We start from the raw sequence: 27,915 nt of genomic DNA, 5'->3' as shown, positions 1-27,915 counted from the left end.
CTATTCATCAAAAATTGCCCGGCGTTTGTGCATTTTTCATTACAAGAGTCAACATTTGCCACGTTAATAAAGCAAGGGGCTGCTTTTCTCCTCTCGGAAATAGAATATGTAACGACACGGCCCCTTTGATGTTTCTCAGCCAATACAATATGTATTTCAACGAGGACCGAAGCCGTCCTGTTAAGGGCCAGGCTGCGGAGGCGGGCGCGGTGGTGGAGTGGGGCCGGGGAGGGGTGCGGCAGGTGTCCCTGGAAGAGGCACGGCCGGGCAGGAAGTCGTGACGTCCGAAGGCTACGGGGGGGGGGGGCGTGGGGTGCCCGAACAGGGGTGCCCTGGGGTGCCCAGGGTGGCCGTGGGGGCGGGCTGCAGGGTCGCTCACGGTGTCTTGGAAGGAGGATGGTCAGGGGGAGGGAAGAAGCCCCTTCCTCTCAGGGTGGCTTGGGCGCGTTCCCCGGGACCGCGGCCGCGAGCGTGGCCTGGGGTGGGGACGCGCGGTGGGATTGTTCATCAAGAGGAGCTGCGTGTCCTGAGATGCGGGGGCTGCGGGAGACGCTGGGAGAGCCGGCCTGTCCTTCCCCGTCCGGCCGGGGAGAGGCGCCCGTCGCGGGCCTGGGATACCCAAGCTGGGCTACAAACCGGGGTGGTCCTGGCAGCTGGGGCGCGAGCAGGGTGGACAGACCCACCCTGGGTCAGGGTGGGACCCAGGACAGGGCCTGGGTCTGGCTCCTCGTGGCTCCAGCCTCGCTCCCAACAGGGTTATTAAACAGCCTCCTCGTCCTCTCTCTAGAAGGTTGCTGAAACCAGTGAGGACCGTGGACAGTCGGGGTGGAAGGAAGGCGCCCGACAGCTCAGAGAGAGGCAACGGGCAAGTGAGATCTGGATGGAGTCATTGCCTGAGGCCTCAGCTCGTCACCATGTTGAGCCTCAGTTGTCTCATCTGTAAAATGGAGCCCCTGTTGGGGCACCTGGGCGGCTCCGTCGATGGAGCATCCCACCCTTGGGGTCGGCTCAGCTCAGGATCTCACAGTTCCGTGAGTTCTAGCCGGGCGTCTGGCTGTGGCAGGGATCCTGCTTGGGATTCTCTCCCTCTGCCCCTCCCCTGTCTCTCTCCAAAAAAGTGGAGCTCCTGTTACCCGCCCACCCCCTACCCCCGACGCACGAGGTCGCGTGACACGGACACCAGAACTGCCGGTCTGCAGCTGAGCCGGGTTCCGGTGTCCGGGTGCCCGGGTGGGATGGCAGGGCACCTTCCTGACATAGTTGCTGGGAGGAGAACGGGAGCGTCTATCCACACGGTGTCCCGAGCCCTCCCAGGCCCCAGGCCCAGCCCTGCCCCCAGGGGGCTCCCTCTGTGCAGGGGAGAAAGACAAAGGGCAAATATATATAAGGGGGTGCCGTGGCTAGAGGGACCGCATATCCCCCCATTATATCTCCGGCACGGTTACTAAAGCACCCCCTTTTACACTCAAAAGTCTTCTGGTTTGAAAGGTCAGTTCTATACTGGCCTTCACGATGAAGGGAGTTAAAGACGGGATGGGGAAAAGAGTGACCTATGGGAGCATCGTTAATGGACTAGGAAGGCCGCTCAGAGGACATGATGTTTTCGTTAAGACCTGAGTGGGTTGAGCGTCCGACGGCGGCTCGGGTCATGATCTCGGGGTCCGTGAGTTCGAGCCCCGCGTCGGGCTCTGTGCTGCCAGCTCGGAGCCCGGAGCCTGCTTCGGATTCTGTGTCTCCCTCTCTCTCTCTGCCGCTGTCCTGCTTGCACTCTGTCTTTCTTTCTCAAAAATAAATCAACAGTTAAAAAAATAAAATAAAATAAAATAAAATAAAATAAAATAAAATAAAATAAAACAAAATAAAATAAAAAGACCTGAGTGGGGGAAGGAGTCAGCCATGTGACCCTCAGGTGAAGGAGCATCAGGTGAACAGCAAGGGCAAAGGCCCTGAGGCCCTCAGGCGGCACCGGATGGCGGCTACCGGAGGACCAGGAGGGCCAGTCATGTGACCGAGCAGAGGAGAGAGCAGTGCCAGAGGAGGGCCCAGGGGGGCCGGGGCCAGATCACAGAAGGCCTGGTGGGTTTAGGACGGAAAATTTCAACTTTGTTCTCTAGGTCAGAAGTCAGTGAGCTTTGTCTGTCAAAGGCCACGCGGTACCTAGTTTAGACCCTGCAGGCTACAAACTCGACTACTCAGCTCTGCCACTGTAGCACAAAGGTGGCCCTACACCGTGTGCAAACAAGCGGAGGAGGCTGTGCTCCGATAAAACTTTAGTTATGAGAACAGGGGGTGGGGCCAGACTTGACCGCGGGCCATAATTTGCCAGCCCTACGCTAGGTAATGGGAGGCCACGGGTGGATATCAAGCAATGGGCTGACCACGGTATGACCTGATCTGGTTTGCGTTGTTAAAGGAATCTCTCCAGTCGCGCTGGGGACCACGGGTGGCCGCAGGGCAGGAGAGACACGTGCGTGAAAACAAACGCAGAAGTCCAGGTAATTGCTGGTGGCGTCTCAGAGAGAAATGACAGGTTCTGTTTGGAAGGGACGCGTCCCACAAGGGCTCCCGTGGCGCTCTAGAAGGGCGAGACGTGGGCCAGACACAGGGCGTGATCATCGGCTCTGTCTCTGCGTCTGCGTCTTCCCGCCCGTCGCCAAAGGGCTGGCTAGTCTGGAAGCCGCCAGGACCACTCAATAAGCTTTGCAGCAATCACTCCTCGGTTCAAATCTCTTACAAAGGCCCAGGCTGCAATTATAAAGCTTCATAGCTGTGCAGCATCCATAAAAGAGGTAATTTTAATATTTGGTTCGACTTCAAAGCAGTAACTTAGAATTATATATACCCCATTAAAATATAATGTTTTCCCCCCCAAACTAATCAAATGGCTAAATCAATTGTTGGTGGATTGCCAGTGGCCTGAGGATCAATGGGAATAGAAAATGTATTCTAGATTTTCCTTGTTACATAGAGTTAGAGCGCATATTTTATTAATGTTCATCCTTTAGAGACCAGATTTGTGCATTCGCTAAAATAAACACTCCAATCTTGAGGGCTGGGGTGGCTGGAGTGTAAGGGCAGAGAACACTTCACAAGAAGGCAGCCCCTCCAGAGCCCTGGCGGGGTGATGGGAAGTGCTGGGGGGGGGGGGGAGGGCGGGCGCCAGGGAACGCCGGTCTCGCACGTACTACTCGCGTTCAGTGACTTCGGAATACGTCCTCTGTCTGCTTAGTCTCTCCCATTCGTCAAGTGGGGAGTTTAGAGTCGGCGAAGACGAATAGCTTTTGTGCTAATTGAGCTCAATCAGCAGGCACTGCACGGGGAAGGAGTCTGACACCATGGCCGGGCGCGGAGGGAGGGAGTGCTGCAGTCGATTAGTAATGTCTGCCAGGAGCCAGGGCCAGGCGTCCTGCAAGCTAGCTGTTTGGGATTCTGGGCTCATTGAATTCGAAGGTCCCCTCTGCTTCTCGCGGGTTGAGTAAGGGTCGCCGAGTCTGAGCAGAGGGTCTCGTTTAGGACCGGGAGGATCTTCTCCAGCCCCTCTGTAAAAGGTTCCTCACCTGCCCCGTGGCCAGCTTTGGCTGGACTGGAATAAGAGATTTCATGCTCCGTGTCCGATAGGCCAGTTGCCAAATCTCGGCGATGCTACTTTGCACCAAGAACTGTGGCTTCAAAGATTCATAGGCCACGGCTGCAGCTTCACGTGAGCAGGGACTCTGCAGAAGGACAGTCTATTTAAGGGACAGACAACTACCGTAAAGCAGGAGGGGGCCCCGTGTCTCCTTGAGTTGTCCATCCACGCCAGGGAGAGGCTAATCAAGAGGGTAGGACACTCCCCTTATCTCCTGAGCAGAGGCTCGCTCTTTTCCTTGGCGAACTATCTGTCACCTGCTCCTTGGCAGCTGCCCCGTTTGGCGGCCAGCAACAGTGACAGACGTCGGCAACAAAGGACTGGATTGGAAAGTTGTAGGGAAGGGCTCCTTGGGGGTGACGGGGAGGCCGGGGAAGTGGTTCCGGAAAAGGTGGCCCCAGAGTTCAGGGTACAGAGATGGATCGGTCGCGTGGGGCCCTGCCCTTGTGGGGTTTTCCGCTCAACTTTCTGTGTCCTGGGAGAAAGACCGTCGGTTGAACAGCCCCCGTGCTTTCTTCTTGGCGGGGGGCCACAAGAGGACCTGATTTACAGACCCACGCAGTGGAGGAGACACAATAACCCACAGGAGGACGGGAGGAGGGGACAACGGAGGTCAGGTGGTTCAAACCAGAACACGTCTGGAGTAACAGCCTTGCAAATGCTTCGGTCTCAGCAGCCGACCTGGGCTTCCTTCAGCCTTGACCAAGGGTCAGCCGGATCCGCTGTTTCCTGATGCAGAACCTGGGTCTCCAGCCACACCCCCTGTGCCCGTTTCCTGTGGCTCCTGTGACAAATTACCCTGAACAGGGTGGCCTCAAACAACAGAAAGTTATCTTCTCACCGTTCTGGAGGCCAGAGGTCCAGATTTAAGACGCGGGCTTCTTCCAGAGGCACCAGGGAGGGTCCGTCCTTTGCCTCTCTTCCACCTTCTGGTGACTGTTGACATTTCTTGACTTGTGGCTGCATTGCCTCTGGGACCACATTGCCTTCTCCTCTTTGGTCTGTCTTCTTCTCTCTTGTTTGTGTCAAAGCTCACTCTTCCTTTCTCTTACACGGACACTTGCCACTGGTGTTAGGGCCCGTCCAGATTATCCAGGGGGACCGCTATCGCTCACGGTTTCGCACTTAATCATATCGACAAAGACCCCTTTTTCCAAATAGCGTCACGTTCTCAGGTTCTAGAGGCTAGGACGGGAACAGATCTCTTGGGCAGCCACCACTCAGCCCACCGCTCTTACATCAACGTCATTGTTGCCTGTGATCTGTCTACTTCTCCTGTGACGCTGGCCGTAGAGGGCATTTCTTTCCCTTTTCCTAAAATTCTTTTTGTGCATTTTCTTTTTAGGGTACACGTGTTTTGCTAGAGTTTACAAATGTCCAGAGTTCTTATTATGTGCTGGGCATTTTTATGTGCGAGCTTGATTTTGACCCTTATAGCTCTTCGAGAAAGAGAAAGGCTCCCTATTCTACTCCCTGTGGCTTCAGAGGGTACATGAAATGGGAGGGAGCTGGGATTTGGACCCAGGCCACTCCAGCTGGCAGGCCCGTCCGCTTTCCACCGTAACCCACTTCTGTTTGACTTAACCCTTACGGTTTCTTTTCGGCTGTTTCTCTAGGAAATCTCCTAAGGACTGGGGAAGAGAACATCATGAGTGGCGCCTCTTGATGTCCTACCTAAAATTGTCCCTTCCTGCTACAAAACGGCCTGCCTTTGCAGGTGGAGCCGGAACGTGTAGAGCCGGAACTCCCTCTCGCAGTGAGTTCAAGGGAATCCCAGATTCCCCTGAAAGGTCTTTGGGGCCAACAACTGCATTTCTGGGTGGTCCGCCAGAACTGATCCGGAAAAGTGGGAGCCTGGAACTTCTATTGAAGGCTGGCCCTCCTCCCAGTCCTGAGGGGCTGAATTACATACCTCAGGTTCCCCCTCTGTGCCGCAAGCAGCACTGCATGACTAAACTCTGTCTGTGCCTGGATTTGTGGCCCGGAGCTGTGTATCCGCTCCCTACGCAGAGTTCTCTTACCAGTCGCTGCACTTGGAGGTGGAAGCTTGGGGGTACTCTGGACCTGGGAGCCCCGTGGATGGCGAAAGCAGAAGAGGCTGAGGGTGCCAAGCCAAAAGACCTTTCCAGAACTGGAATTTGCCCAACATCGGGGCAGTGGCTTCCCTTAAGAGCTTGGAACTCTATCGTGTGTGCTAATGTAGTTAAATCTTTTTGTGTTATAGATAGGGAAACTGAGGCCCAAGGAAGGGCAGAGACCTTCCGCGAGCCCCGCAGAACTCACCTGGCCTGGCTCCCTTCCTGGGTGCTTCCCCCAAAAGGCCGCATTGAGCAGCGGATAGCCCAGATAGGCTGCGCAGACAGCCGGGAAAAGGAGCTCACCAATTAGTCTGGGAAAGTGACAAGCACATGAAAAATGACCAAGAAAAGAAGCCTAGACGTTTCGCGAGGAAAATTACACTTCCTCACAGCCTCCAAACGTTCCCCATAAAGTTTCCCGGCCAGATCTCTTTGAGAACACCCGACCTGTCGGGATTCCTTCACAGGCTACGTTTAAGTGTTTTCACCTGGCGAAGAGCGTTGTTTTCCCACTTGAAAAATAAGAGAGAGCAACCTAATGGCGCAAAGGAAATGCCTCCTTCGGAGAAGGGCAGGTGTGTTTGCAGGGACGCGTTCACTCCCTCGTCCGTTCTCTCGTCCACTCGTTCGACAAACATTTGCGGGGTCTGATTCCGTGCTAAGCACCGAGGATACGACCGTGAACGAGAAACGAGAAACACGTAGCCCCAGGTCTGGGGATGGTGGTGATAATGATGGTAACAGTGTTCCACTTCCATTAAAGGTGCTCTACCCTTGCCTCACTCCTTCACTGATGACCTCATTGTGGCTTTGCACCAAGCATGTGAGGCAGGGGCACGTATTAGCCCCTTTGACAGATGGGGAAACGGAGGCACGGAGGTGTTAAGGAATGCTCCGGGGGTACTCGCTTTGAAGCGACGGAGCCAGGTTTTGACTCGGCCCCTCCGGCCCGATGAGGAAGACGGATGCTAAACAATTTGCTTCCGAAAATGAATACGTTCTTACAAACGGGGATGGCTTGTCCAAAAGAGAAGGACAACTCTTTGGAGAGAACGTAAGGCCAGGACCTCTTTGCGTAGGATTTTGGGGACAAAGCTTGAAGGGCGAGTGGGAGTTAGTTCAGCAAAGGGGGTGGGGAGAGGGTAGTTTGTGTTGTTTTATTTCGTTTTTTAATTTAGTTTTCAAAGTTTATTTTTGAGAGAGAGAGAGAGAGAGAGAGAGAGAGAGAGAGAGAGAGAGAATCCCAGGGAGGCTCCACACCATCAGTGCAGAGCCCGGTGTGGGGCTCGAACTCATGAACCGTGAGATCATGACCTGAACTGACACTTAAGTGAGTGAGCCAGCCAGGCGCCCCCTGTGTTGTGACTGTTGTTGGTTTGTTTGTTTTTTTTTTTAAAAGAATGCTGAAATCCTTTTTCTCCAGTAGAGTTCCACCCAGCGCCCCATATAATAACTTCGGACAGGGACAGAGCCTGCCCGAGTGAGCCCCAAGGCCCCTCCAAGTCTTCTCCTCTCCTGCCCCTCCACCCGCTGTCTTCCGGCCCCGTCCGGCGGGCACCAGAAGCCCCACGGAACCCAGCGTGGCACCCACCAGCGTGGAGACTCACATTTCAGCCACGGGTGGGTCTGTGCCGGGAACCCCGAGCGGTGGCTCTCCGGGCGGAGGTCTGGTGACTGGTCAGCGTCACCTCTCCCCGCCTGAGCCCGGCCCCAGCTGCACCCGGTGGTGCTTTCGCACAGGGGTGGGTAGCGTGAACAGCAAGACAGAGTTTTTAGTGCGGCGGTCGAGTCGCTGCTGCTCCCTGCTCCGTCCTAATCTGGCCCCACTACGCGAGCTTCCCAGGTGACCCCCGGCATACCCGCTAGGCTGTGTCCCTGGCCACCGGCGGACACCCTTTCTTTGCTCCCGTCTCCAAGACTTTGCTTTGACCGTCTGTTCCACCTGGATAGCCACCCGCCTCCCCCCACGCGCCATCCCCATTCACCTCCGTCTTGCCCACCCTGACACGGCACGCAGGACTCGGCCTGACCCCCTGGCCCTGACCGAACCCCCCTCCCGGAAGGCAATGCGGGGGGCAACTCAACTGAGACATACACGGGGAGGGACCCATGGGGATGGAAGGAGCCCAGAGGCCGAAGGCTCCCATTCGTTGACATGCCTCTCTCCAAGGCCGGCTCTGTGACCCTCGGCGAGTCCCCTCCCTCTGAGAGCCACACTTTTCCCGGCTCACGGGAGGGCCGATGACTTCGACTCCGCCTTTGCTGGTGGTTCCTGGATACATGCTTGCGGCCTGTTGGGCTCTGTCGGGCGGGGGCCTCGTCTCAAATGCCCACTCCTGTGACCGCTGGACGTGCCCATCGTGGCCAAGAGCCCCTTCTCTGGAAGATTCCCTTCCCACCCCCCACCCCCACCCCAGCCAACTTGCTAAAATCAGATGCCTCAACTTCCCCAGGATGACTGCCCTCTGTCCCAAGGCTGGCCTGGCCGTAGGCTGGCTATCAGACTCTTGGAAGCAGCTATGAGGAAAGACAGCCAGAACCCCGCCTGTGAATACTGAGTTGACAAGTGGCAAGAGAGGTTCAGGGCCAGAGTCGCCATCAGGAGGGGGTGCGGCACGAGACTAGGAGGGCACTGGTCAGGGGAGAGCCTGAGAGGAAGACCACATGGCCCCTGAAAGAAAGTGAGGGGGCAGGAGAGCGAGGCGGCTCCCCTCCAGACCTGTCCCCGGATGTTCCCACCCTAAGGCCACTCTCGGGTTCTCAGGTCAAGCCCTCTGCCCGGGTTCTGCCACTGCCCACGTCCCCTTCGCTCCCTACCGTGTCGCCGCGAAAGGCCCCAGGGGCCAGAAAGGGGCTTGTCTAGGAAATAGCCACAGTTAGCTCTGAACATGGGCTGGGCACCCTTCTATAAGTCCATTCTTGGAACATTCGGTGAGGCAGATACCACATCAGTATCCCCGTTTCACAGGGGAGGAAACTGAGGCACAGAGTGCCACGTGGCTTGCCTCATACGGCAAAAGCCAAAAGAGTGCTGACTCAGGATTCAGACCGGAGTTGTCTCCAGGGAGGCTGAACTTAACCCCTATGTTAACCTATCAGCCAACTGTAATCAGCCAGAGAAAGCAACGAAAAAGAGATAGAGAGGGCGGTTCGTTCGCGAGGGGCTCAAAAATAGTCAACAGCCTGACAAGAAACGGGCAGGAGCCTCATGAAGAAGAATACAAAATTGTTCCAGGACACGAAAGGTTTGATTGATACGTACATAATGTTCCCATATGGAAAGATTTAGTGCTATAAAGTTGTCGATCTTGTCTGTCGTGGTTTAGAAATTTGAAACAACTTAAATCGTGGGGCGCCTGGGTGGCTCAGTGCATTAAGCGTCTCACTTCGGCTCAGGTCATGATCTCGCGGTCCCTGGGTTCGAGCCCCGCGTCGGGCTCTGTGCCGACAGCTCGGAGCCTGGAGCCTGCTTCGGATGCTGTGTCTCCCTCTCGCTCTGCCCCTCCCTCACTTGCGCTCTGTCTCTGTCTCTCTCTCTCTCAAAAATAAATAAATCTTAGGGGCGCCTGGGTGGCTCGGTCGGTTAAGCGTCCAACTTCGGCTCAGGTCATGATCTCACGGTCTGTGAGTTCGAGCCCCGCATCGGGCTCTGTGCTGACAGCTCGGAGCCTGGAGCCCGTTTCAGATTCTGTGTCTCCCTCTCTCTCTGCCCCCCCCCCCTGTTCATGCTCTGTCTCTCTCTGTCTCAAAAATAAATAAACGTTAAAAAAAATTAAAAAAAAAAAAGAAAGAAAAAAAATAAATAAATCTTAAAAAAAAATTTAAAACAACTTCAATCACGAGGGTATTTTTTGAGGACCCTGATAATACGATCCTAAGATGCACCTGCAAAACTTACTGGGCGAGGGGAACCAGGAAGTTTCTGAGAAAAGGAGCATCACTAAGTGGGAATTTGCTCATTACCAAGTTTGGGGACACGTAACAAAGCCACGGTAAAGCCACAAAACAGCGTGACAGGACACTGGCTTTTGAATAACAGAAAGGCACGATCTCTACAATTAAACATTTGCTACCTAATAAAGCAGGTGTTTCATGTACGTGAAGAAAGATATATCACTTCTACCCAAATTAATTCCTAGCGGATTCAATATTTCCAAATGAAACTGATGTCCTCTCAAAAAAAAAAAAAAATGCATAACCTGAATTTAATCAAAGGGAAACATCAAACAAGTCTGAAGGAGGGCCCTTCTACGAAACGACTGGCCTGGAATCTTCTAGCTGTCAGCAGCCAAGCAGGCGGAGGGAGGAGGATGAGCTCTCGGAACCCGGGAGAAGGACCCAGGGGTGTGGGCGGAGCTTCTGTGGCGTCTGAGACAGAGGGAAGGAGAGATGTTTCAGGAGAAGGTGACACCCGCTGAGGGAAACGGACCCTGAAAGAAAGGTTCTGGGAATACGGCCTGTGCCCACCAAGAGGCCCCTCCCCTGTCTCCCTCGGTTTTCGGAACCCTTCTCAAGAGACTGCTGATACACCCCTTCATGCAACAGTGGCTAAGCTCAGAAAAACATATTTGTGAAGAATTTCTAATCGTGTCCGGAGAGACGTGAAGTATCGTGTTAAGACGAAACACTGAAGAGTGCTGACTGTGTGCCAGGTGCTATCCTAAGTCCCTTTAGGTGTTTTCCCCCCACCTACCCCACGAGGCAGGTACCAATGTCCCTTTTTAAATGGGAGGAAACTGAGGCAGCGAACGAGAGGAAAAATGATCCGGCCAAAGTCACATGCTGGTATAAGCAAGGGCTGGGATTTCACTACAGGTAGCTAAACCCCAGAAACCACACTCTTAGCTACCGACCTGTACTGCCCCCGTAGGAGCCTATACCATGACCAGGAACAAGACTGAAAGGGTGCTCAGAAGGTAAGATTCCAGGTATTTGGTTCCTGGATGTATGTGTTCTTTGCTGAACTTTTAGACTCTCCAGCGTAAGTCAGCATCATTCTTACAGTTGGAAAAAGTCAATGATTACGGGAAAACATTGTACCCACCTTCCTAGGGCATTCTACGGGAACCGGTTCTTGGCCATTCCCAGGCCATACTCACCTCCGTCCTCCCTGCAAACCCACACCACAGGGGTTTGTCCTGTCTTGCCGAGGAGTTCCGTGTCGGCTGAGGGGTCGGCGGGACAGATCCGTCTCTAGGATCCTCAAGGGAGTGTACAACTTCAGAGAAAGTAAGTAACTTGCTAAAGTTCACGCAGCAGAACAGGGTTTCGAGCCCAGGTCTTCTGACTCCCAGGCAAGGGCTCACATCTCGGCAACTTAGCTGCCTCTCCTTCCTTGAAAACGTTCACCTCCGTGGACCATTCCCAACATCCGGGGCTTCTATGCCTTCCTCTCTGGCATCAGCGCTTGCCTGGCACGCGTTCCAGAAAACACTGCGTGCCTCTCTTGGGAGCACGATAGTCAGGTGAATGTCTGCACGCCTGCCATCCAGCTGGTGTAGACAGGGGATCTCCATGCTGGGACTCAGGACCTGTTGGTGTTTCTGACATGGGCTTGCTGTATGACCGTGACCATGAGCGAGCCACTTCACCCTGACCCTCGACCCTCGAAGTCCTCATGCACACAATGGGAAGTGACAAATCCTCCAAGGGTTCTCTTGGCTCTAAAGCCCTCTCAGTGATAGTACTTCCTTCCTTCCCTGAGGCGCTGAAAGGGCCTACTTCGTTCACAGAGGTGGGAGCATCTCGAAAATTCAAGAATCACACCGTGGCTAAGAGGATTGGCTTTGGAGGCCAACGATTCAAGGGTTGAAATCCCAGCCCCTACTTGGTGGACTTGGGGAAACTTTCTTAAGCTTTCTTCATCCTAGTTTCCTCGTATGTCAAAAGGGTATAGTAAAAGCACCTCACTCGTTCTGTTGTGTATATTAAACAATTATTAATTACAACGTCTGGCACCAAGAAGTGCTTAATAAATATTAGCTCTGTGCCAGGAGCCACTGTTATTATAAAAGCCTCTGTTCTTGAAGGATTTCCAGACTCGTGGGGAGACAAGAAGTACAGTCCGGGGACAATAAGATTGTATGGTATTCAACCTGAATTCGAGAGTGTAGTGCAGGCTGCCAGCTATAGGAAGCCGAGAAGTGCCCTAGAAGGGTTGGAGAGGCTTCTTTAAGGAGGACGTCGATGGGGCAGATTTGTTGGGAAAGAGTGGGTTCCAATGACAGGGTGTTGGGGAGAGCCCTGTTTCGGGTGAGAGAGGGCGCAGACCAGGCATAGCTTCTCTGGGTCATTCAGATCTTTCATAATTTTTCCTTCGATGTGTTACACTCTGTTCAGGACGACTGTTCAGGACGAACATCTCAGGTTGAGATGTTCAAGATGAATAAGGCAGTTCAGCATCATAGCTTAGACCGTGGGCGGCGAAATCAGACATACTTGGCTAAGAGTCCCAGTGCTGTCACTGGCAAGCTGTGTGATCTTGGTGAAGCTATGTAATCTCTCCGAGATTCACTTTTCCATTCTGTAAGATGGGGATAATCACGGCATTTCGTGATGGGGCCATTGTGAGGATTAAATGAACTGTCTCGAAAAGAAGTTGGTCCCTGCTAAGTGCCATCCTTAGTATATATATCTTTTTTTTTAATGTTTATTTTTGACAGAGAGAGAGAGAGAGAGAGAGAGAGAGAGAGCACAAGCGGGGGAGTGGCAGAGACAGAGGGAGACACAGAATCCGAAGCAGGCTCCGGGCTCCGAGCTGTCAGCCCAGAGCCCGACGCGGGGCTCGAACTCACGGACCGCGAGATCCTGACCTGAGCCGAAGTTGGACGCTCAACCGACTGAGCCACCCAGGCGCCCCAGTATATATATCTTTAGTGCTGGCAAGTTGTGGGTAACGTGGTCTGTGCGAGAAATACAGCTTCTGCCTGGGAATTGTGCATAAGCCAAAGGAAAGTGATCTATGCTTCATCCAGATTTCCCAAGCTGTGGGATGGCCCTACACGTGAACCAAATGGATCCCAGAACAGTGCTGCTCAAAGTGCGGTCCATGCTCCCACACCAGCTGATAAACTCTTTGTAAGAGATCTGTGATGAGACAGCTATACAGGTTGAGAGCAAAAGTTTTGAAGTTCTCATAGCAATTTTACTTTGCTCTGACATCCAAATGCATGCTTGATAGACTTGTCTCATTGATCAGGGCGTAGATCAGTTCCATTACTGTTGAATTTGCATGATAAATTGCATGTGGTTCCAGCAGCATACCAGTTATGTGTCAATCCATGATGGATTGAAATTATTTAAAAATGGTCCTTTGCAACAGAGAGTTTGCAAAACACTGTTTTATAGGCAGGAAGAGAACTTTAATTTTGAGTGGGCAAATGTATCAGGCAGGGTCCACCAGAAAGACTAAAAATGCCCTACATAGTTCAAATATAGAGAATTTAAAATTTTTTAAGGTTTATTTATTTTTGAGAGAGCAGGGAGGGGCAGAGAGAGAGGGAGACAGAAGATCCAAAGTGGGTTCCGTGCTGACAGCAGAGAGCCCAAGGCGGGGCTCAAACTCACAAACTGTGAGATATGACCTAAGCCGAAGTTGGACGCTCAACCGACTGAGCCACCCAGGCGCCCCAAACATGGATAATTTAATAGAAGGGATTGATCACACAGAAAATGGAAGATCTGAGAAGCCAAACAAGGGATGATGATACAACCCAGACCTTGGCTACATCAGGAAGCTGCTACCACTCCTGGAGCTAAAGAGAAAACGGGGTCGTGTGTTGCAACCAAAAACAAGATTCAGGTTGTCCAGAAGGAGCACAAGACCCATGGCTGGGTTTCTCACCAGGAATCAAAGCCGTGGAAGACACCTAGACACTGCCATAGATACCACAGGAGAAACTGGAGAGAGAAAGAGATATACCCTGGCTTTCTTCCTCCTTCCATCCCCCTTAATTCTGCCAGAGCCTTCCATTGGTTGAACCCAGAAACCATTTTGCGAGGGAGCTTGGCAACACAGAGAAGTGAATAGATCTGAGGGCAAATAAGCCAATGACTGTTATGGAGTAAGAAACTGGCCAGACAGACATGACGTCCAGTTGATTCCTTCTGACCATGCTGGTGGTGGTTGTGGATTAGGACTCCTCACCAGCCCTCTGTCCCTGGGCATTGAGAAGATCAAGTAAGATGATGCTCACTCGGGACTCCTGGAGTTTGGAGGGGTGGGGCGGGGAGGATGGAATTTCCGTACCACCAGCCCCAAGGGCAGGATTAAGAAGCACGATGAAAGTCCGTTTCTCTAGATTATTTCCCCTCCAACCTCCCTCTTGTAACTTCCTAGTGGGGGGCGGGGGGAGAACCCATGAAGGCTGTGATGTCTTCCACTTTTTTAAATGGAGCTGTTAGAGCCCAATGATGTGCGCATTGTGGAGATTTAGGAGAACCTCTTAGAAGACGGAGAAAGAATTCTAAGAAAAAGTTAAAACAAAGCAAAAAGCAAGGGGTTGGGAGAGCAGAACACTTGTAAAAAGAACCTGCCAGGCTGGGATGCGGGGAGAAAATTGATATTAATGAAACATCATGAGCGAATTAAGACAGCCAAAGTGATCTCAGATGTCTGTGGGGACTGCTCCTCTCACTGGCTTTTGGCAGAAGTTAACATGTAAAACTTCCTCATAAACAAAAGTATTTTAAGAATTTCAACTCGGAGACATTCCTGGCTAGCATCGCTCGTGCAGTTGGGAATACCTTTGATTAATTCCGGCTGGTAATTAGGCTGGAGACTGTTTTGTGCCAAGAGCTCCCAAGAGCTGCATGAAGGGCGAGGAGGGAAGTCAGGGCACCCGGGGAGAGAGCCCTCACCTCCTGCCTTCCTGCCCTGCGGTGAGCTGGATGGTTGATGAGACCAGTAAACCCCCAGACTGGCTCAGGTCATCTGTAAGACTGTCACCGAAATCACCCTGGGTGTGACTACAGTAGACACCAACTGGGGCGTCTCTTCCGGGCTCCTTTCTCTGAGACCTGCCTCTCTCTTCTCGCTCCCCTTCAGCCATATTTGAATCCCAAGAGCCCAGCCCTGGGTGCAGCTGATTGGGCCAGGGGTGGTCACCTGACCAACGCTGAGCCAATCAGATTGTTTCCGCCCAGCATTTGGACCGGGCGTTTGCCGCTGCTGGTGAGTTTCTGTGTGTTACTTAGACTGCGGAAGCGTGAGCTCGGCGTGTGCCGGTCGGCCGCCTTGCGCAGAGAAGCCAGTTTGCAGACAAAGAAAAGGAGGAAGATGCAGAGGAAAGAAATGATTCAAGGCCATGGAGCTGGAGAGAGAGCTTGGTCATGGGGCCCTGGCTCCTGTCCTCCGTGAGCCACCGTTCCACGGCCTCTCTTCGGGTGTTGAGAGCCGCGTCCCCAAACAGTCGACCTTTTTATCGCAACATTTTATTTTTCGTGCAACTTTGGGTGTCTGCTCTTTGCCCCCGAGACACCAGCCGTGTGAGAAAGTGTCATGGCCTAAAATGGCCTCAGTGCCTGCAGGCAAAGCTAGGCAATAATACCTTCTTAGTATTCAGTGGGTGAAGACGCTGTGTGATCTGGTGACTCCCTTAAAGCTTCCCTGACCCCAAACAGCCCCTGCCCGCCTGCCTCATGTCCCGCCATGAGAATCCTTACTCTCCGTGCGGATCAACCCAGGATGCTACACGGTGAAGGGTATAAAGCCCATTGTACAGGTGACATGGCCAAGACTCAGAACTTAAATGACTCCTCCTTTACAGCCTCTGGCAAAGTTCTGGGCACCAGGTGTGTAAGACCAACTTATGCCTGTGACCCAGCCGTGTCCTCCGAGGAATCCTGAAGCTGTCTTGGGGAAATGACTCTCAGTGATTCACAATATTGGCTGCAACGTAGAATTACTTGGATGCTTGGGCCACATTCCAGACCAACTGAAACATAGGCTCTGGGTTTGGGACTTGGGCATCATTATTTTTCAGAAGTTCCCAAGATTCTAAGATTCACTCAGGGTTGCAGAGCTACTGAGCCGGGCCAGTTACTTTTTGGAAAAAAGGACAGATTAATTGAACTACAAAGCTGGATCTTCATTTGTTGAAGCCCCCAAGTGCCTTACCTAGCATGGGTGGGGGAGAGAGAGGGAGGAAAGGGGTTGACTGGGACAGAATGGAGTTCAGAGGCTGCTTTGTGCCCCCCCACTGAGGTCAAACCAGCTTGGACTGCCTGAAGTTCGCCGGTCATGATACGTCATTAATTTGGATGCGAGGTGAGAATTTCCAAATGTTCTCAAGCCGGGAGGAGATGACTTTGTTCAATGGAGGAAAGATGGAAGTAAGACAGCGGCCCTTCGGCCTGCTGAAGGAACCGGCCCTATAGACACGCACACACAGCGACGGCTTTGCTAATCATACATCGGGTTTTAGTTAGTCATTAAAGTAGGTCCTTGGGGACCACTAGTTGCCAAACACTATTCCCGGCATATGGTAGAGACTCAATAAATATTTGTTGAATGGATGAATCAATGAACATATTGTCACTGTAGAAGTCACCACATGCTCTTGGGATTATAGAAGGTTTGGAAAGAAATGTAATATTTTGAAGTCCAAACAAAACTGAGTTGACCTGCCTCCATCTGGAACCTGGGGAGGGGGGAATCCTAGGCCAGAAATTCCAGATTTGGGGCCGGGTGATTTCCGATGGTTTGGCTTTCAAGGTTCCCAAGCTCCACACTGTTCCCTCTGCATACTCCAAGGCTGGCTCCAGCCTGGCTCAACCTTGACCAATAATCGAGGGGAGCCTGGTGAGGCGTGTGTCCCTCACCGACTCCGCCTCTGGGCGTCACCCCGCGTGAGGAGACGCTTCGGGAGCGCGGGGCATCTCAGACTTGCCACCCAAAACACCGGCAAAGGCAGAGAAGCATGACCTCACTCTCTCCGTGATTTAGGGGCACTCCCCAAAGCAAACAATGGCAGCAGGGCTGCTGGGGCCTCAACTAGATTGTGTCTCCCCCACATTCCTCTGTGGAAGCCCGAACCTCCGATGTGACTGTGTTCAGGGCCTCTAAGGATGTAAAGTTAACTGAGGTCGTAGGACGGTGCCCTGATCTTTTAGGATTCGCGTCCTCGGAAAAAGAGGCACAGAGAGTTGTCTCACACTCAGAGGAAAGGCTGTGTAAGGACAAAGCTAGAAGGGGGTACCAGGCCGTCTCTAAAGTTTCTTAAACTTGTTTTTTAATTAACTGATTTATTTTGAGAGAGAGAGAGAGAGAGCGAGCAGGGGAGGGGCAGAGAGAGAGGGAAATGTGGAGCCTGACGTGGGGCTTGAACGCACCAACTGGGAGATCATGACTTGAGCCAAAACCAAGAGTCAGGCACTCAACTGACTGAGCCACCCAGGCCCCTCTCTTGAACTACTCCTTTTTATTTATTTTTTTTTAATTTTTTTTTTCAACGTTTATTTATTTTTGGGACAGAGAGACAGAGCATGAACGGGGGAGGGGCAGGGAGAGAGGGAGACACAGAATCGGAAACAGGCTCCAGGCTCTGAGCCATCAGCCCAGAGCCCGATGCGGGGCTCGAACTCACAGACTGCGAGATCGTGACCTGGCTGAAGTCGGACGCTTAACCGACTGCGCCACCCAGGCGCCCCGAACTACTCCTTTTTAAAAGCAGGCTTCACGCCCAACACAGGGCTTGAACTCACGACCCCGAGATCAAGACCTGAGAAAAAGGTTGGACCCTCAACCAACGGAGCCACCCGGGTGCCCCGAAGTTTCTTGAACTAGTTTTACAAAATTGATTCTGGTGTAATTCACTTGACGATAAAGTCTTTGTCCTGACATTTAAAACAGTTGTAATTTAAAACAACATTTTTCCCGAAGTTTCGCCCCATCTCATCTGCCGTTATCTTTGCAGGTGCGCGTGCCCACTCTGCAAAGTAGACCACGCGCGCTGAGCGGGGCTGAGGCCAGAACAGGGAGGGTGCCGTGCCCCAGGCTGGGAGAAGTGTTTGCCTGAACTGGGGGTGATTGCCCCCAAGAGGACGGGGCAAGTGGACAGGCATGACAGCCGCCTTCAGCTGCCGGAAGAGGAAATGGAGACATGAATCAAACCAAGACCTTCCATCTTGAGAAACACCGGGTCTCCTTTCAATAAATATAAAAACCTCGACTGTCCTGGGGGTTCTGGTGCCTCTCCCTTGAGCCGGCACACGTGTGAGTCTGTCCTCTGGGTATCCTATCAGCCAAGGCTTCGTCATACTCTTATTCGTCTTCTGGGAAAATAGTATTTATTTTTCGGCTTTCCTTTTTAACTATTATAACTTCAATTGGGTGTTTTCAAACCATTTACGCCCCTGGCACCCTCTCTACTTTGGAGGTTCTGATAGCCTCACCCAGCCTGCTTCTTGACCTCCTCACTGAGTTTTATTGTTGTAAGGATGCAGCTCCACAAAGCAGAATTCAGCCAATGGGGTGGGTTTCAGCATAGAAGAGACGGCATCCTAAAAGTTAGAGCCATCCTTGGGGCGCCTGGCTGGCTCGGTCGGTTAAGCGTCCAACTCGTGATGTCGGCTCAGGTCATAACCTCACGGTTCGTGTCAAGGCGGAGCCTGCTTGGGATTCTGCTTGTCTCCTCTCCCTGCCCCTCCCCTGCTCACACGTGTGCTCTCTCTCTCTCTCTCTCTCAAAATAAATAAGCTTTTAAAAAAGAACAGTTGAAAAAAATAATAAATGAGCCACCCAGCCATGGAATGAATTGATGTGGAAGATAGTGAGCCCTCTGTGGCTGGGGGTGTGTAAGGAGAGGCCGAATAACTACTTGTGACCAGAGTGACATTTGAATGCTCTGATTTCCAATTTTGATTTGGAGCTTCAAGAACAGAGACATATGGCACAGAAACCCCAGGTCTCTGGTGGAACAGCCATGCCTGGTAGATGAGACATTTCAGTATTTTATTTTATTTTATTTTATTTATTTTATTTTATTTATTTTAACTTATTTATTTTATTTTATTATTTTATTTTATTTATTTTATTATTTTATTTTATTTATTTTATTATTTTATTTTATTTTATTATTTTATTTTATTTTATTTATTTTATTATTTTATTTTATTTATTTTATTATTTTATTTTATTTATTTTATTATTTTATTTTATTTTATTTTTTTATTTTATTTTATTTTATTTATTTTATTATTTTATTTATTTTATTTTATTATTTTATTTTATTTTATTATTTTATTTTATTTTATCTTATTTATTTTATTTTATTATTTTATTTTATTTATTTTATTATTTTATTTTATTTATTTTATTATTTTATTTTATTTTATTATTTTATTTTATTTTATTTATTTTATTATTTTATTTTATTTATTTTATTATTTTATTTTATTTTATTTTATTATTTTATTTTATTTTATTTATTTTATTATTTTATTTATTTTATTTTATTATTTTATTTTATTTTATTATTTTATTTTATCTTATTTATTTTATTTTATTATTTTATTTTATTTATTTTATTATTTTATTTTATTTATTTTATTATTTTATTTTATTTATTTTATTTTATTTTATTATTTTATTTATTTTATTTTATTATTTTATTTTATTTTATTTTATTTTATTTTATTTTATGAGAGTGAGAGAGAGAGAGAGAAAGGGAGACCAAGCAGGGGAGGGGCAGAGAGAGCTGGAGACACAGAATCCGAAACAGACTCCAGGCTCTGAGCTATCAGTACAGAGCCTGACGTCGGGCTCGAACTCACAAGCCGTGAGATCACGACCTGAGCTGAAGTCGGATGCTTAACCGACCGAGCCACCCAGGCGCCCAACATTGCAGTGTTTTAAAGACGTTTTTCATACTTTAAAAGAGGACCCACTCACCTCCAATTTCTTGACATCGCTAATTCTTTCCCCCACCCGATTTGGGGAATTGAACCCAATTTTGCCTGAGCAATGGAGAGCCTCTGGGGCAGAGACAAAGGGGTGTGGGGTCGCCAAAGGTGCAGGTGGAGAAGGTGACAGCGCTCTACCCGGGTGACATGTGAAAAGGCCACAGGGAGTTCTCTTTGTCACTCTGGCCTTTCTAGGCCATTCGTTACACGCCCGGAGGTCTGAGTGCCCTGGCGGGAAATGAGAGACTAGCCGGCTGTCATCCCCACCTTATACATCCTGAAAAGTGCTGGTTCACCCGTCCAGCCTCACTCTCCTGCTCTAGGCCTGAGGTGGCCCACAGGCTAATCTCAACGCATTTGGGTTGACCAGGAGGCTATTGCTATTTTTATCTTGTGATCCTTCCCCTACCAAACAATGCGGGAGATTTCACGTAAGAAATGCAGATCTCCAGGGTCTCTGTCAAACTCCGGTCTGGGAGGCTGAGCTTGCCTCCCGCCGGGGCCCCGTCCACCTCCCTTTGTCACCAGCTCTCCCTTTGTCTTAGTTCGGCTTCCCCCCAAAGCAGGTCCTGACACCAGGATGGGAGAGCCAGTAGTTTACTGGGGAAGTGAGCCTGGGACGCGTGTGGGTGGGGATGTGGGATGCGGGGGGCTGGGGGCAGGGGGGGAAGAAAGCCGACCGAGTTACTACTGTGCGCAGCTAGAGTTTAAGCCTGCCGCGGTCCCTGTGAGAGTCACTGCAGGGCATGCCTCAGTTTCCCTCCTGCAAGGAGAGGAAGGTACAGTCTCGGGTGCAGGCTGCTGGAGCGTGGAGAGATCCAGGGGCCAGAGAAAGCCCTGAGGCAAAGAGAGGCTGATCGTAGCAGCAGGAAGGGTGGGGGTGCACCAACAGGGTGAGGCCTGCCCCAGGAGCGGGGCGCGAGGGACTTCCGCTATGCCTTTGTGACATGTCCGGCTTCGCCACCTCTGTTGTAGCCCTTTTGGTCCAGCCCTGACCCAAGAGGAGATCGCCTGTCATCCTAGTCCTTGTCCGACTCGATGGCTTTTCTGTGCTGTGTTAGCATGACAGCATATGTGTGGGTTTGAGGGGCCGTGGACTGAGGCAAGGTGCCCACTGTCCCACGGAAGGAACAGCGCCTGCCTTGTATCGCCTTGTTCTCTCTCCCAAATCCCGCTTGTGGCCGACCTTCTCCAGGGGGCTGACGACAGGGCCCGAGCCCCGGGTCCTCTCTTTCCTCCTTGCTATCCGGCCGGTCTGGCTCCTTCCTCCCAGAACATTTCGATCCTTCAAGTTCTCCGCTCCTTTGTTCGATGTAACATTAACCAGCTACCCGGTTTCCGTGGTGAGGTGCGGGGGGATTAACTGGAGGGAAGAGATGAACGATCCTTTTCTAGGTCCAATCTCCAGATCTGGGTAATTAAAAATGATGCCTCGTTAAGTATTTCCACCTTGGCTGGCATCCCCTCGCTGACCAGAGGGAGAACAGCAGGGACCAATGGACCCCGATGGACCCCGATCTGTGCTCACGGCTACAACACTTCCTGGAGCGGAAGGGGCTGGTGATGTGTACGAATGAGAGGCGCGGGTTCTCTGCCAGGCCTTTTATTCTGAGAATCTGTCTTGTAAACCCCGCACCCACAGCTATTGTTTAAAAGAACCCGTTGACCATCTCTCTTCCAAAAGATCTCTGGTCTGGGGCTTTTAAGCTTTGAGAACCATGCCCCCAGTCCCCCAGGGATTCATTTTGCCAGAAAGTGCCAGCCAAGGGCTTTTATTCCACACCGCCCCCCCCCCCCCCCCCCCCAGCCAAGTCTTTGCTCATCAGGACCTGGGGTCAGAACTGGGAACTTTTTCTGACCCTTTCTCGTCTTGTTCCCCTTTGTCAGATGCTGTAAACTGAGAGTGGGTGAGGCTAGCCCACTGGATGTAGCCAAGGGTTCCTGCCTTCTGGAGTGTAGCTACACTGAGCTGTGACGGGCACCGGGGACAGGGAAGTACACAAAGACCCGAAGCCAAGCTTGCGGGCCTCGAGACTTACGGCTCAGGGCACAAGTCTCCGCTGTTTGCCAGCGGGGTGTCGTCGGGCAAGTCGTTTCACTTCTCTCTGTCCCTGTTTCCTGGTCTATAAAATGGAAACAACGATAGTGCCCGCTTCGTGGAGCTCTTGCAACGGTAAGACACGCGGGAAAATTCCCTTGCCTGGCACACAGTAAGAGTTTGGCAAACGAGAGCTGTTTCTACCTCTTGTCACCATCACCGGCATCACCACCATCATCACCGTTACGGTCATTGTTGTCTGGGCTTCCGGAAATACCAACACTGAGCAGCGGGCTTTCATAAGGACGGGGGCCCGTGCATCGAGAAGGAGCAAAGGTAGCTTCTTAAATAATGAAGTTTTGGGGGCGCCTGGGTGGCTCAGTCGGTTAAGCATCCGACTTCAGCTCAGGTCATGATCTCACAGTCTGTGAGTTCAAGCCCCACGTTAGGTTCTGTGCTGACAGCTCGGAGCCTGGAGCCTGCTTCAGATTCTGTGTCTCCCTCTCTCTCTGCCCCTCCCCCGTTCATGCTCTGTCTCTGTCTCAAAAATAAATAAACGTTAAAAAAAATTAAAAAAAATTTTTTTTAAATAATGAAGTTTTGGAGGGGCGCCTGGGTGACCCAGTCATTCGAGCCTCTGACTCCTGACTTTGGCTCCAGTCATGATGATCCCAGGATCATGGGATCGAACCCAGCATCGGGCTCCGTGCTGAGTGTGGATCCTGCTTAAGATTCTCCCTCTCTCTCTCTCTCTCTCTCTCTCCTTCTGCTCATCCCCCCTCTTCACACACACTCTCTCTAAAATTAAATAAATAATATGATAATCATAATACTGAAGATTTGGAGATGGGCCTTGAAGAATGGGCAGAAGCTGGACGAGTGGCAACGTCGTGGGGGCCGATGGCAGGTCAGGGGAGAGAGTGGGTGGAGGGGGCCAAGTGAGGTGTGGAAGGAAAGATCGCACACGTGTTTAGGGTTACCAAGTCACGACTTGGCAGCACTGGGCATGAGAGACGCAGAGATGGGAGACAGAAGAGGTGAGAAGAGAGAGAAGAGGTGGGCTGGGCCTGGCCGGAATGACAGGCTCAAGGGTAGGGGCGCCACGTGCGGTTTGAAGCCAGGGGACCTCTTTGATCAGAGCAAGGAACGTGAGCGCTCAGGAAGGGGCAAGCCGGCGTTCTGGGAGAGGCCAGCCTTCTCGGATCACGGAATTCTCCTCGGGTCTTAACAAAATGGCCAACATGACCACGTGCCTGGATGTTCCATTTGTCAAATTACACCCTTGGCTTCCACAGCCACGCCGAGGCCCGGTGCGAGGTGCCCGGCGCGGGAGAGGTAGGACGTTTTATTGGACGCTATTGAATTTGTCCAGACCCCTGCAATTCCCCAGGAAGGGGCCACGGGCACGGGGTTAATTTACCCTCCGACCCGAAGCCGCAAAGTTGATAATCAGCTGCCACGGTCTACGGGAGAGACGAACCCCATTGTGGAGCTGTTCAATAAATCTGCTATTAGCAGGGAAAGTGCTTACATGCACTTAAAAAAAATTAAACAGCAAAATAAGAGCCGTTGATTGACAAGGCATCAATAAAGCCGTGCCCGTGCACTGCTGACCTCCCCCCACCCCCCAGCTGCCAATCCGTGTTTATTAGAAACCTGCTCTATAAATAGCTTGTGGCACAGAAAACAGTGAGCCGCTTCTCAAATGTGTCATTGTGAAATGCTCACTATTTAATACTTGGCTCTTGGTTTGCTCTAGCTGATATGTGGGGCATCGGGAATAAAGGGGTATTGTCAGGAGGTGGCTAATACTTTCTGACCCTCCACCTCGGAAGCGAAATTTCCAGTTCCCCGCTCCCTCTCCTTTCTTCCTTTCGTGCCGACCGCCTGAACGCCAATTTGTTTTCAGGGTAGCAGTGTGCTTTGCTCGAAGAAAAAAAAAATGGCTTTTCCATACTTCTTTGAAACCAGGGTTGGCCACACAGTTCTGGGCAATGAGACACCGCTGAGGGTTTCTGGGAAAAAAATTTTGCTGATCCGATACATGCACCACCTCTTTCCCTTTCTTCCGTCCATTTTCCTCTCGCCTGGAATGTGGCTGTGAGTCTGGAGGTACAGCAGCCATATTGTGGCTATGAGGTTACGAGCTTGAGGATGAAGGTCATGGCGATATGGATGGTTGGAGCAAAAAGAGGGATAGGGTTAGAGTCCCCAGTGTTGCTGTTGAGACACTTACCATTTCAGGCTGTCTATTCATGGGCATTTTGGTGTGTGATAAAAATAAATTCTTACCTGTTTAAGCCACGGTAGAAGGATTTTTTGCTAATTGTAGCTGAACACATCCCTGACTGCCAGCCACAGTTTGAGTGAGCTTACATACATTAATTCATTTACCCCTTGCTACAATCCTCTTAAGTAGGAAACATTATCGTTCCCATTTTGCAGATGAGGAAACGGAGGCCCTAGAAGAACTGTGAAGGGGAAAAATCAGGACTGGACCACTGGAATGCTGTGCTCCCGACTCCTCATCGGGGCTCTCTCTGTCCTTCGGCTCAGAGAGGAGGCATCGCCCCACGACAAGATCAGGGGAGAATCTGTTCTAGGGTTCCCAGTGTTTCTCCTCTCGCCCTCGGGGTGTAAGAAGTTACTAGTAACGCTTGACCAAAACAAACCACAACAAAACAAAACATCCTAGTCTCAGAGCACGAATCGTGCAAAATGGGGAGGAAAGATTGATTATAACATGTCGGATCTCCGCTCCAATCGATAGTCCGTCAGCTTAAGAAATGAAGGCACTCCAGGAGCCCTCGTCCACGTGAGGCAGAGAATACAGCAGGAAGGAAGTTCAAGCCTCATTCTTTATCTATCCCTCTTCCACAGGTAGGGTTTCCTCCGCTGGAGACACAGCACATTCTGACTCACCTAGAGAATCATGGCATCTCGAGGCTACAAGAGACTTTACGGGGGTCATCTGACCCGCTGCCAACTGGAAAGTGGTAATAACAGTAGTGAGATTAGTTGACCGACAATAAACACTTCCTATGTAACGGGCAACCCTGCTGATCACGTAACATACTTCTTTCTCTCAACCGTTTTAGGAGTTTGGTACGGCAGATGTCTCCAACTTCAGAAGAGAAACTGAGGTACAGAGAGTTTAAGCAACGTGCTCACAAGTCATTTAGGTGAGTAACTTAGAAAAGTGAATGGAGGGGCGCCTGGGTGGCTCAGTCGGTTGAGCGTCCGACTTCAGCCAGGTCATGATCTCACAGTTCGTGAGTTCGAGCCCCGCGTCGGGCTCTGTGCTGACGGCTCAGAACCTGGAGCCTGCTTCCGATTCCCTGTCTCCCTCGCTCTCTGCCCCTCCCCCCCACACGCTCTGTCTCTCTCTGCCTCTCGAAAATAAAGAAAACTAATAAAAAATTTTTTCTTTGCAATTCGTGGGTTCGAGCCCCGCATTGAGCTCTGTGCTGACGGCTTGGAGCCTCGAGACTGCTTCAGATTCTGTGTCTCCCTCTCTCTCGGCCCCTCCCCCGCTCATGCTCGCTCTCCCTCTCTCTCTCTCTCTCTCTCTCTCTCTCAAAAATAAACATTCAAAAAATTAATAAATAAAATTTGAAAAAAAGTAAGTGTACTTGTCAGGGTAGCATCAGGTCTATAACAAATAATCCCCCAAATATTAGTGCTTAACACAGTAGAAATTTACCTGCAGACCCCTCCACACTCCAATGCTGGTGTTTCTGGTCACAGGGTGGTGTCCTCTATCTACATGGTGATAGGACCCAGGCTCCTTCCGTCTTGGAGCTCTGTTATCCCCGAGGGCCCCCTCTCTGTCCACCATAGCCATCCGGAGGGAGAGCACAGAGAACTCACTTCTTTGGAATCTTGGCCCACAGGGAACAATATCCCACTGGTGAGAAGTAGGGATGTAGCCACATCCAGATGGAAAGCAAAGGCAGGCCCTTCTCGGGGACACTTCCGCAGTGTGGGATGAAAGGGAGGACTTCGGGTGACAACTAGCCACCTGTCATGGTAAATGGGGGGAGGGGAGGGGGCAGAAGGCAGCGCAATTTCATCCGTCTCCTCTCACCGGTTAGCAAGGAAGAGGGAGAGGAAATGGCTGTTGAGTAACCGGCCGCTTGAGTCAATCACGTACTCGCTTATTCAGAATCTATTCCACACACGCTGACTGAGCACCTGCTCTGTGCCAGGTGCTGCGCTAGCTTTGAGGAGGGACGTCATTTCCGTTGTTCGAGACCACCCTGCTTCCCACCCAACACCCCGCTAAAGCTGCCCTCACCAGAGTTACCAGGAACCTCAATGTGGATCAGCCCCAGAGACACCTTCCTAGACCTCACGGCCCGTTAGATGCCTTTGCCAAGTCAAGATCATCTCCCTTCTTTGGGATGGCTGGAAAGAACCCCAGGGCCCCAGGATCAGACGTGGAGACGTGGAGGGGCTTACCGCCAGCCACCCCTCTGCTTGGCTCCCTGGAGGGGAGTGGGGAGGGCCCCTTCCCCTCATCTCTGCTGATTGAACCAAGTTCATGTTCAGAATGTATATAAAGTTATTTGGGCCAAATTTCCATGTTAACTGTTCAGAACAGAAATGCTCAGTGTCAGTTAAATTTGGTTAGATTACAAGACAACACAGTCAAGATCAAGAACATGTGGCCTGATTTGATTTAACCCAGAGAAGAAATGCCTTTTTCCTTCTGCTCAGCTATAACATTATACATATAAAGATACATACGTGCTTGCTCTCTGCCAGAAATGTCAACTGCTTTTGATCTCTCCCTTTAGATATTAAAGTTTCCCCTGCTCACCCCTCTGGTTGGCGGGCCCCTTAAGGGCTTTCAAACCAGTAAACAAGCCTGGAGCTGTTGAGAGGGCGGAAGCTGTTTGCCTTTTGAGCTGGAGCCCCGTAGCCCAAAGGTCGTGTTTAATCAGCCTCAAGGTTTTGGTTAACACTGACTTGGAGTTTAAAATAGCATTTCAATAACCTCGGCCTCCTCCCGCTCCCCCATCAGCCAGGGGAGGAGGGAGACAGGGGCCCATGGCTTTCGAAGGGTTTGTGTGTTTGTTGTTAAGGTTCTGAAGCGAACGAGCCGCGCTTGGCTGGTGGCCGTGATGGAGAGCTGCCCTCCTGGGCCACCTCGGGCAGGGCCCTGGCCAGGACCAGGTCCTGAGTGCTCCCCAGTAAGGGGACTTGCTGTAGCAGAGTGCTGGCTGGGGTTTGCATTTCCTTCTTCTCTTCTGCTTGGACTCTAAAGGTAGGTCATGCTCTTTAGAAGACAGCATGCCCCCCCCCCCCGGTGTAAGTTCTCAATTACGCCCTCAAAACTGGGTGAAGGGGGAGAGTAGAGGCATCACAGCCTTCCCCACAAGCTGCTTATGAAACTCACCCAACGCCGGAGATGGCATAAAGCCCTCGCTGCTCTCCCTGCCCTGGGAAGGGAAATCCACAAGCCTCCTGGGATGGGGGTCAGGCTGCTTTTGCTCCCTCTGCTTTTCGTCCCTTTTCCCCTCTACCCCTTCCTTCTGTGGCATCCTGGTCCTGCCATGCTGGCATCTGCCCTGGGAACCTGGCGGTAGACAAGCTCCCATCTAAGACAGATGGCTTTGCCTCCTCTTTAACAGAGCCTGCCTATGAAAGCGTTCTTTCAATGCGTCACTATACTTAGAAATAGCCTCCCGGGGCGCCCGGGTGGCTCAGTTGGTTAAGCGTCTGATGTCGGCTCAGGTCACGATCTCACAGTCTGTGAGTTCGAGCCCCGCGTCGGGCTCTGTCCTGACAGTTCCGAGCCTGGAGCCTGCTTTGGATTTTGTGTGTGTGTGTCTCTCTCTGCCCCTCCCCTGCTCACACTCTGTCTCTCTCAAAAACAGAGAAACATTGACAACAAATTTCTTTAAAGAAATAGCCTCCTCGGGGCGCCTGGGTGGCTCAGTCAGTTAAGCGTCCGACTTCGGCTCAGGTCACGATCTCACCGTCCATGAGTTCGAGCCCCGCGTCGGGCTCTGGGCTGATGGCTCGGAGCCTGGAACCTGCTTCCGATTCTGTGTCTCCCTCTCTCTCTGCCCCTCCCCCGTTCATGCTCTGTCTCTCTCTGTCTCAAAAATAAATAAACGTTAAAAAAAAGAAAAGAAAAGAAAAGAAATAGCCTCCTCATCTCCTGGGTTCGAAAGCCATGGGCCCCTGTCTCCCTCCTCCCCTGGCTGATGGGGGAGCGGGAGGAGGCCGAGGTTATTGAAATGCTGTTTTAAACTCCAAGC

General features: G+C 51.3%; 2 long non-coding RNA genes across 3 annotated transcripts; both read left to right on the top strand.

Annotated features, from left to right (window-relative positions):
• The first annotated feature begins 20,287 nt into the window (after window positions 1–20,287).
• On the top strand, window positions 20,288–24,227 carry LOC123382369. 2 transcript variants are annotated; one of them, XR_006590641.1, is made up of 3 exons: window positions 20,288–21,022; window positions 21,496–21,781; window positions 24,092–24,227. It is a non-coding gene; the product is annotated as an uncharacterized LOC123382369 (long non-coding RNA). The 2 variants fall into 2 exon arrangements; XR_006590642.1 differs by having other exon boundaries at window positions 21,496–21,982.
• A 296-nt stretch (window positions 24,228–24,523) lies between these two features.
• Window positions 24,524–27,415, top strand: LOC109494874. The gene is made up of 3 exons (XR_002149991.3): window positions 24,524–24,642; window positions 24,745–24,828; window positions 25,855–27,415. It is a non-coding gene; the product is annotated as an uncharacterized LOC109494874 (long non-coding RNA).
• Window positions 27,416–27,915: the final 500 nt, after the last annotated feature.

Source organism: Felis catus, chromosome E2, assembly GCF_018350175.1.
Source record: "Felis catus isolate Fca126 chromosome E2, F.catus_Fca126_mat1.0, whole genome shotgun sequence".
Classification (NCBI taxonomy): Eukaryota; Metazoa; Chordata; class Mammalia; order Carnivora; family Felidae; genus Felis; species Felis catus.
This window is presented reverse-complemented; position numbering and strand designations above follow the sequence as displayed.